Genomic DNA, 10,620 nt, shown 5'->3' with positions numbered 1-10,620 from the left:
TATTTGGTTGAAGTCCCGAGGGCCTCGGGTGAGTTTCGGATGGTTAACGAATCAAAAATTTGAGTTAAAAAGCTGCTGTAATTTTTCCTCTTCTGCTGGACATTCTGGGCTGTGATCGAGCCAAGATATCGAGCCCAGGTATCGAGCCCAGGGTTGACGAGGTACAGGCTCGAGCTAGTGTATCGAAGCCATGATCGAAGGTCCAACTTGAGGGCCATGATCGAAGGTCCAGCTCGAGGGCCATGATCGAAGGCAAGGCTCGAGGGCCAGGATCGAGACCCAAGATCGAGGGTCACAATTGAAGGCCCGGCCTCGATGTCCTGATCGAAGGCCCAATCTCGATGCCCTGATCGAGGCCATGACCGAGGTCCAGGCTCGAGCATGTGATCGAAGCCGCGATCGAGGCTCAGTTCGAGGACCATTTCCGAAGGCTGCTGGGCAGTTTTATAAAAAGAGGGCATTCGTCCCATTTGCCATTTTTGACGAACTTGAGCTTGAGCAGGAAAAACATTGGGGTAAGTGATTCTAACTCGGATTTGATCTACATATACAACTATATCATTATTTTCACAATTTAATTAGTGTTTTGAGATTGAAATTTGGGAAATTTTTAAAAATCTCATAGAAATGAATTTTTGAGATTTCGGTATCGATGCGGAGTCGGATTTGAGTGAAACTAGTATGGTTGGACTCGTAATTGAATGAGTTGTCGGATTTCATAACTTTCGCCGGATTTTGAGATGTGGACCCCGCGGGCGAAATTTTAATTAATTTCGGAATCTTTTCTTTAAAATGTAGTATTTTCTTATAGAATTGATTTCTACAATATTTAGTAATTTTATCGAATTATTTTGGCTAGGTTCGAGCTAGACGGAATTGGATAATCGTGGAAAAGGCCCTATAGTGGATTAAATTGGAGCAAGACGAGGTAAGTCTCTTGTCTAATCTTGTGAGGGGGAAATTACCTCATAGGTGATTTAAAATTAAATAATTATTGCTAATTGTGGGGGGCTACGTACGCACGAGATGAAGAGAGTCCATGCATAGCTACTATTAATGCTAGAGTCCGGGTAGTTTAGGACTCAAAGCATGCCTTACTTGTTTAAATTGTATTCTTTGATTTATTTATATTAATTGATATCTATATGAATATATTGTGAATTGTTAGATAAAGATATTAAAGGATGGAAATCTCATAGGCTTGATTGTCTGTTTGAATCAATTAATTGTTAAAAGAAATTGTTCTCCTCCCAAATTCATCTTATAATAAATATACTCTACTTCCGGAGGCACATAAAAAAATGTCCTCCTTTCCTGTGGAGCGGGCCGAACGCCTCAGCAGGATAGATGCATCTATGAATCGCGCCGCACGTCCCTCGGCAGTGTACACGACACTCTGGATCGGGCTATACGTCCTCGGCAGAAATCGTACTTAATAATAATAATTACACGATACATTAATAATTTATTTCAGTTTGTGAAGCTAATTAATAAATTGAAAAATCCTTGGGATTTAATGAATTATTATTCTTTCTTGTTAAGGAATTAATTGTGACTTCTGTAAATGAGGTTTAATTGATAAATTAGAAACTATTTGAATTGAAGGAATTTAATTAATATATTGAGAATTGTTACATTTGAAGGAATTTGATTATTTTTGCTGATTAAATAAATTATTGTGAATTCTGTAAATCATGCTGATTTAAATATCCTAGTTTTATTTCAGTTATTATTGACCCATAGTGAGTGTCAAAGTCGGCCATCTCGTCTCTACCACTTCGAGATTAGGCTTGATACTTACTGGGTACACGTTGTTTACGTACTCATAATACACTTGCTGCACTTTTTGTGCAGGATCTGAGACAGGTACTAGTGGAGGACCTATTATCACATACCCACGTCATCCCGAGGCATAGTGGTGAGCTGCCTTTCTGAGCCGTTCTGCAGTTACCAGTGTCTCTTCTTATATTTATATTCTGTCTATTTCATTTCAGACAGTATTTGGAGTTTTGTATAATCTACTAGATGCTCACGCACTTGTGACACCGGGTCTTGGCACACACATTGGTAGAAGTTAGTATTTTATTATTTTCTTGGAATAAAGGTTAACCAATGTACGATTGACTTATTAGTTGGCTTGCCTAGCTGTAGTGTTGGGCGCCATCACGACCAATAGGTGAAATTGGGTCGTGACACTTCAGCTGTCATCTGGTGTCTTCTTCTTTGCGTTCGCGAAGGCACTCTCGCAAATACGGAGAGTAAACTGGAGCTGGGTGGAAACTCTTCTTTGCGAAGGCGAAGGCTAGGTCACGAACGCGGAGCATCGGGGGGGCATACCCTTTGCGAACGCGTCCGGCCTCTCACGAATGCGTAGGCATGGGACCTGGGGGAGGGGAAGTACTATATACTCTTCGAGAATGCTGCAATTGCTCGCGATTGCGTAGGCTGGTGGGCATACTCCTTCGTGAACGCAAAAGGTATCTCACAAACGCATAAGCTACTCGGGCTGTTGCTCATCGCGAACGCGGCAGGTCCTTAGCGAACGCGAAGAAGGCCTAACGCCTGTGACTTAAAACAGACCAGAAAAACGGGATTTGGCCATTACTTTCAAATTTTCAAAACTAAGAGACCTAAAGGCGATTCTTCCACAAGATTTTCTTCCCCAAACTTTTGGTAAGTGATTCTAACCTACTTTCTTTAAATTACCCAATACATTCCATGAATTATCAACCTAAAATGTAGGATTCCCATGGTAGAAATTAGGGGTTTGGGTAGAATTAGCGATTTTTGAGAAATTGGGATCCAAACCTTAATTTGGGGTTGGATTTCGAAACTAATTGCATATTCGGGCTCGAGGTTAAATGGGTGAATGAGTTTTGGTCCGAACCTCGTGTTTTGACAAAGCGGACCCGAGGTCGATTTTTTACTTTTTGGGGGAAAGTTTTGGAAACCTAAATTTATGCATTGTAGTTGATTTCTTTAGCAATATTTGATATTATTAAGTTAATTATGGCTAGATACGAGTGGTTTGGAGGTGGAATATAGAGGAAAAATGGTAATTGATCAGTGAGTGGCCTGTGGATCGAGCTAAGTGTTGTGTCTAACTTTGACTTGAGGGATTAGGAATCCTTGCCTTAATTGTTATATGAAAATCATGTGAGTGTCGTATATGTGAGGTGATGAGTACTTATGCGCCGCCAATCTATTTTCCTTTCTTGTTTCCTTCCCGGTCTTATTGTATTGTTTCTTTCCTCGATTCAATTGTTACATGCCTACTTGTAACCCCATGCCTAATTGCTACTTGTTAGATATTATTTCTCCTTGTTGAAGATAATTGTTACCCTATAGTTTCCTTATCTCCCTATTACTTGCTTAAGCTGTTCTTATTTGTGTGTTAGTGACATTTTGGATTGGTCTCGCTGAGTAGTATTACCTGTGTAGAGTTTATTGAGTATAAGATTTCCATTTGGCTTGTTCTGAAGTTTACGTACTAAGAAGGGTCTTCTGTTAAATTGTGGAACTTCTATATTTCCTGCGTAATTTATATGAATATGGTGGGATCGGGTCGCATGCCGCAACAGGTAGAATAAGGGTGATATATTGAGTCGGAGTAAGGGTGAATTGATATTATACGGTGGGATCGCGTTGCACGCCGCAACAAGTGTAATAAGGGTGGAATGTGGTGAAATACAGGTAAACCGTGATTGTGATCATTTTGATATGATGGGATCGGGTTGCACGCCACAACATTTTATCTATATTTAGTTGTTTATGATATTAAGAAGAAATAAGGGAGGATTGTGATATGTACGGTAGGATCGGGTTGCGCGCCGCAATAATTTATATGGTTATGTTCTTTATTTTACTGTGTTAGCTGTACGGTAGTATCGAATTGCATTTAAGGATTGGTAATAGCTGGGCACTGATGAAGTACGTTGGGTCATTTTTTTATTCCCTGCAAGTTACTGTTTTACTTTATTCTGCTTTCTTTTCTGTCTTATCATTCACTGTATGCAGCTTATATTGTGAGTGTCCCGCCATAGCCTCATCACTCCTTCGTCAAGGTTAGGCTCGGCACTTTCCAGTACTTGGGGTCGGTTGTACTGATACTGCACTCTGCACTTTCTGTGCAAATTTTGGAGGAGGTTGTGGCTGATCGAGAGGTTAACCGCAGATTATACAACTAGGAGACCCAAGGTAGTCTTGCTGGTGTCCGCAGGCCCTGGCATCCCCTTCCATACTCCTAGACTTACTGTTTTTACTTTATTTCCCAAACAGTTGTATTTTCTTTCGAACAAATAATTGTAGAAAATCTTAGTATGTTCGTGAATTGTGACACCGAATTCTGGGTAGAGATAGCTTGTAATTAAAGTTGTCATCCATATAGGTTCACGTTATTTCGATTTACTTTTTCTTGTTACTGATAATCACTAAAAATATAAAGGAATTGAATAAATAATCTCTAATGTTGGCTTTCCTGGCAAGTGTGATGTTAGGCGCCATCACGGTCCTGGCGGTGGGAATTTTGGTTTGTGATAAGTTGGTATCAGAGCACTAGGAAGCCTAGGTCTCAAAATTCACGGACAAGCTTAGTAGAGTCTGGGGGATCGGTACGGACACGTCTGTACTTATCTCCTAGAGGCTATAAAGTTAGGAACAAATTGCACTTTTATTCAACCCTGTCGTGCGAATTTTGTTTTCTCAATACTGATTGAACTCTCCTATTCTTATTCTCTCGCAGATGGTGAGAACGCGTACCGCTTCTTCAGCTGAGCAGCAGCCAGAGCCTCTAGCAGCAGCTCCTACGAGGGGCAAAGGTCGAGGCCGAAGCCGTGCCAGAGGCCGAGGCAGGGTAGGGCTCAGCCCAGGGCCCGAGCAGCAGCCCCAGCCATGGAGCCTCAGGTAGAGTTCAATGAGGAGGTTCCAGCTCAGACTATTCCTACCGGACAAGCTCAGGTCCCGGAGGGGTTTGTTTCTACCTCAGTTCTTCAGGATGCTTTGGTCCTATTGGTGGGCCTTATGGAGAGTGTGGCCCAGACTAGTGTATTCCCCATGGCACCAGCCATCTCTCTAGATGGAGGAGGAGCTCAGACTCCTACTACTCACACTCCGGAGTAGATGGCTCCCCAGTTTCAGACTCCAGCAGCTCATCCAGTCGGAGTAGTTTAGTCGGTTGATGCGGCACAGCCCGGTGATATGTCAGCTATGTCTTCTGAGGCTTTGTGGAGATTGGATAGGTTTACCAAGCTCTTTCCAGTCCATTTCACTGGTGCTACTTCAGAGGATCCCAGGAGTATCTTGATAGTTGTCATGAGGTTCTTTGGGAACATGGGTATATTGGAGACCAATGGGGTCGACTTTGCTACTTTTAAGATGACTCATTCTGCCAAGAAATGGTGGAGGGATCATTTGTTGACCAGACCAGATGGGTCGCCTGCTCTTACTTTGGACCAGTTCACTCATCTCTTCGTAGAGGAGTTTCTGCCTATCACCTTGAGAGAGGAGTGCCGCCGTCAAATAGAGCGTCTCCAGAGAGAAGGTGAGGAGGTTTATTGAGGAACTTGCTCAGCCTATTAGATTGCAGATGGCTAAGGAGACTGGGAGCGAGATTTCTTTTTAGGTGGCTGCCAATGTCACCAGGTGAGTCGAGATGGTTCTTAGACAGGGAGGTCAGGGGTTAGACAAGAGATCTCGTCATTCCAATGGGTTCAGTGGTGCCTAGTCTGGAGGCAGGGGTACTTTTGGTAGAGGCCATCCTCCTAGGACATTCCATTCAGCGCTTTAGGCATCCCACAGTGCTTCAGGGAGTCGTGGTCCTTATGTGCCTCCTTCTGGGAAGCCAGCCTATAGTGCACCACCAGCTCCTATCAGTGCACCTACTATTCAAAGTTATTACCGTGGTCAGCCGGCCCGTTCAGGTCAGTCTCAGTTTCCACAACCACAGTATCAGGATGGATGTTTCGAATGTGGTAGTTATGGGCATATCAGGAGGACCTGTCCGAAATTGTTGGGCGGGCAGTTCACAGCATCAGAGTTCTCGTGCCATAGTTCCGGCACCAGTTGCTGCACCATCTGCTCAGCCAGCCAGAGGCAGGGGTCATGCAGCCAGAGGTAGGGGCCAGACAGTTAGAGGTGGAGGTCAGGCCGTTAGAGGTGGAGAGCAACCAGCTAGAGGCCATCCTAAGGACGTAGTTTAGGGTGGTGGGGCCCATCCTCGATGTTATGCTTTTCTAGTCAGATCGGAGGCTGAGTCATCCAATGCTGTTATTACAGGTACTGTTTCAGTTTGCAGTAGAGATGCTTCAGTTCTCTTTGATCCAGGGTCTACTTACTCTTATGTGTCATCTTATTTTGCTTCAGATTTGGTTATGCCTCGTGATTCTTTGGGTGCCCCTGTATATGTATCCACACCTGTGGGGGATGCTATTGTCGCAGATCACGTATATCGTTTGTGTGTGGTCACTATTGGGCGTCTTGAGACCAGTGTAGATCATCTACTCCTCAATATGGTTGATTTCGATGTTATATTGGGTACGGATTGGCTGTCACCTTATCACGCTATATTGGACTGTCACACCAAGACGGTGACCTTAGCCTTGCCGGGATTGCCTCAATTAGAGTGAAAAGGGACTCCTGGCCATTCTACTAGCAGGGTTATTTCTTACATGAAGGATCAGCGTATGGTCGAGAAGGGGTGTTTGGCTTATTTGGCTTATGTTCGTGATTCTAGTGCGGACGTTCCTTTTATGGATTTTGTGCCTGTTGTTCATGAGTTTCCAGAGGTATTTCTTGCAGACCTGCCGAGGATGCCACCCGACAGGGATATTGATTTTTGTATTGATTTTGCTCCGGTCACTCAGCCCATTTCTATTCCGCTATACCGGATGGCCCCGCCAGAGTTAAAAGAATTGAAGGAACAGTTGCAGGATTTGCTTGATTAGGGCTTCATTAGACCTAGTGTCTCGCCCTGGGGTACACCAGTGTTGTTTGTGAAGAAAACATATGGGTCTATGAGGATGTGTATAGATTATCGGCAGTTGAACAAAATCACCATCAAGAAGAAGTATCCACTACCAAGGATTGATGATTTATTTGATCATCTTCAGGGTGCCAAGGTGTTTACGAAGATTGATTTGAGATCTGGCTACCATCAGTTGAGGATTAGGGCATCCGATGTCCCTAAAACAGCTTTTCGGACGCGGTATGTGCACTATCAGTTTTTGGTGATGTCCTTTGGGTTGACCAATGCTCTAGCAACATTTATGGACTTGATGAACCGGGTGTTCAAGCCTTATTTGGACTCCTTTGTGATTGTGTTTATTGATGACATCTTGATATACTTTCGCATTCGGGAGGAGCATGAGCAACACCTTAGGATAATGCTCCAGACTCTGAGGGACATCCAGTTGTATGCTAAATTTTGGAAGTGCGAGTTTTGGTTGGATTCAGTCGCTTTCTTGGGTCACGTTGTATTAACAGAGGGCATTCAGGTAGATCCTAAGAAGATTGAGGCAGCTTAGAACTGGCCTAGACCCACTTCACCCACAGAGATCAGGAGCTTCTTAGGTTTGGCAGGTTATTACCGTCGGTTTGTGGAGGGGTTTTCGTCTATAGCATCCCCGTTGACCAGGTTGACCCAGAAAGGTGCCCCGTTCAGATGGTCAGGCAAGTGTAAGGCGAGCTTTCAGAAGCTCAAGACAGCTTCGACTACAGCGTCGGTGTTGGTGTTACCATCAGGTTCAGGATCTTACACGGTATATTGTGATACTTCCCGTATTAGGCTCGGAGTAGTATTGATGCAGGAGGTCAGGGTGATTGCTTATGTGTCTTGGCAGTTGAAGGTTCATGAGAAGAGTTACCCTGTCCATGATTTAGAGTTGGCAGCCATTGTTCATGCACTGAAGATTTGGAGGCACTATCTTTATGGTGTGTCGTGTGAGGTTTTCACGGATCATCGCAACCTTCAGTATTTGTTCAAACAAATGGATGTCAATTTGAGGCAGAGGAGGTGGTTGGAGCTATTGAAAGATTATGATATCACCATATTGTATTATCCTGGGAAGGCCAATGTGGTGGCCGACACATTGAGTAGGAAGGCAACGAGTATGGGAAGCCTTGCGTTCATTCCAGTCGGTGAGAGGCCGCTAGCATCAAATATTCAGACTTTGGCCAACCAGTTTGTGAGTTTGGATATTTCAGAGCCTAGCCTTGTTCTAGCCTGCACAGTCACTCGGTCTTCCTTGTTTGAGTATATAAGAGATCTGCAGTATGATGACCCTTATTTGTTGTTCCTTAGGGACACAGTACGGCATGGTGGTGCCAAGCAGGTTACTGTTGGAGATGATAGGGTTTTGAAGATGCAGGGTCGCGTGTGTGTGCCTAATGTTGATGGGCTCCGTGAGTTGATTACTGAGGAGGCTCACAGTTCTCAGTATTCTATTCACCCGGGTACCGCCGAGATGTACCAGAATTTGCGGCAACATTATTGGAGGAGGAGGATGAAGAAGGATATAGTTGCTTTTGTAGCTCGGTGCCTGAATTGTCAGCATGTGAAATATGAGCATCAGAGACCCGGTGGTTTGCTTCAGCAAATATAGATTCCTCAGTGGAAGCAGGAGCGTATCACTATGGACTTTGTTGTTGGACTCCCACAAACTCAGAGGAAGTTCGATGCCATTTGGGTCATTGTGGATAGGCTGACTAAGTCAGCACATTTCATTCATGTGGCAATTACCTATTCTTCGAAGCGATGGCAGAGATTTATATTCGTGAGATCGTCCGCTTTCACGGTGTGCAAGTGTCTATCATTTCTGATCGAGGTATGTAGTTCACCTCGCACTTCTGGAGGGCAGTACAGTGTGAGTTGGGTACGCTGGTTGAGTTGAGCACAACATCCATCCTCAAATGGACGGGCAGTCTGAGCGTACTATTCAGATCTTGGAGGATATGCTTTGCGCTTGTGTTATAGACTTCAGAGGATCGTGGGATCAGTTCTTTCCCCTTGCAGAGTTCGCCTACAACAATAGCTACCAATCGAGCATTCAGATGGCTCCCTATGAGGCATTACATGGTAGACGGTAACGGTCGCCAGTTGGGTGGTTTGAGCCGGGAGAGGCTCGATTATTGGGTACAGATCTAGTACAGGAGGCCTTGGACTAGGTCAAGGTTATACAGGATCGACTTCGCACAGCTCAGTCCAGGCAAAAGATTTATGTTGACCGTAGAGTTCATGATGTGGTATTCATGGTCGGGGAGAGAGTGTTACTTCGGGTGTCACCCATGAAGGGTGTCATGAGGTTTAGAAAGAAGGGAAAGTTGAGCCCTAGATATATCGGACCTTTTGAGATTCTCGAGAGAGTGGGGGATGTGGCTTATAGACTTGCGTTGCCTCCGGGGTTATCAGCAGTTCATCCAGTGTTCCATGTGTCCATGCTCCGGAAGTATCATGGTGACCCGTCCCACATGTTAGATTTCAGCTTTGTCCAGTTGGATAAGGATTTGACTTATGAGGAGGAGCCGGTGGCTATTCTTGCCCGGTAGGTTCGTCAGTTGATATCAAAGAGTTATCCTTCCATTCGAATGAAGTGGAGAGGTCATCCCGCTGAGGCAGCTACTAGGGAGTCCGAGTCGGACATACGGAGTAGATATCCCCACCTATTCACCAGTTCAGGTACTTTTCTATGTCTGTTCGAGGATGAACGGTTATTTTAGAGATAGAGAATGTGATGACCCAATAGGTCATCTCATATTTTAGAACTAAATTTTGTGTGTCGAATCCTTAAATAACTCATTTTAGCCTTTCTCGACTTGCGTTTGCAGTCCGGGTAATTGACCCGAAAGGCTTATATGCTAAAAATTGATAAAATAAGAATTTTTGCCTTAAAAGTTGATTTTAGTCGACTTCGGTTAACGTTTTGAGTAAACAGACCCAGACTTGTATTTTGACGGTCCCGGTGGGTCCGTATTGAATTATGGGACCTGGGCATGTGCCCGGAGTCGAATTCCAAGGTCCCTAGCTTGAGATACGATTTTTTGTTGAAATTTAAATGGTTTTAAGAATCTATTCATGTTGGCATTATTGATACCGGGACCGTATTTTGGTTTCAAAGCCCGGTACAGGTCCAATGTAATATTTATGACTTGTCTGCGAAGTTTGGTAAGAAACGAAATTAGTTTGACATGATTCCGACATCCGGTTGAGAAATAGAAATTCTAAAGCTTTCTTGAAAATTTCATTCAATTTGGTGCTAAATTCGTAGTTTTAGGTGTCATTTTGACAATTTAATCGCGCGAGAAAGTTCGTATGATATTTTTAAACTTATGTGAACTTTTGGTTTGGAGCCCCGAGGGCTCGGGTGAGCTTCAGATATGCTACGAGAAGTTTTACACTTACAAATCTTGTTTTTGGTGCTTCATCTATCATCTGGTGTCTTCTTCTTTGCGTTCGCAAAGGCACTCTCGCGAATGCGGAGAGTAAACTGGAGCTGGGTGGAAACTCTTCTTCGCGAACGCGAAGGCTAGGTTGCGAACGTAGAGCATCGGGGGGGCATACCCTTCGCGAACGCGTCCGATCTGTCGCCAACGCGTAGGCATGGGACCTGGGGGAGGGGAAGTACCATA

Source organism: Nicotiana tabacum, chromosome 17 (genome assembly GCF_000715075.1).
Source record: "Nicotiana tabacum cultivar K326 chromosome 17, ASM71507v2, whole genome shotgun sequence".
Classification (NCBI taxonomy): Eukaryota; Viridiplantae; Streptophyta; class Magnoliopsida; order Solanales; family Solanaceae; genus Nicotiana; species Nicotiana tabacum.
This window is presented reverse-complemented; position numbering follows the sequence as displayed.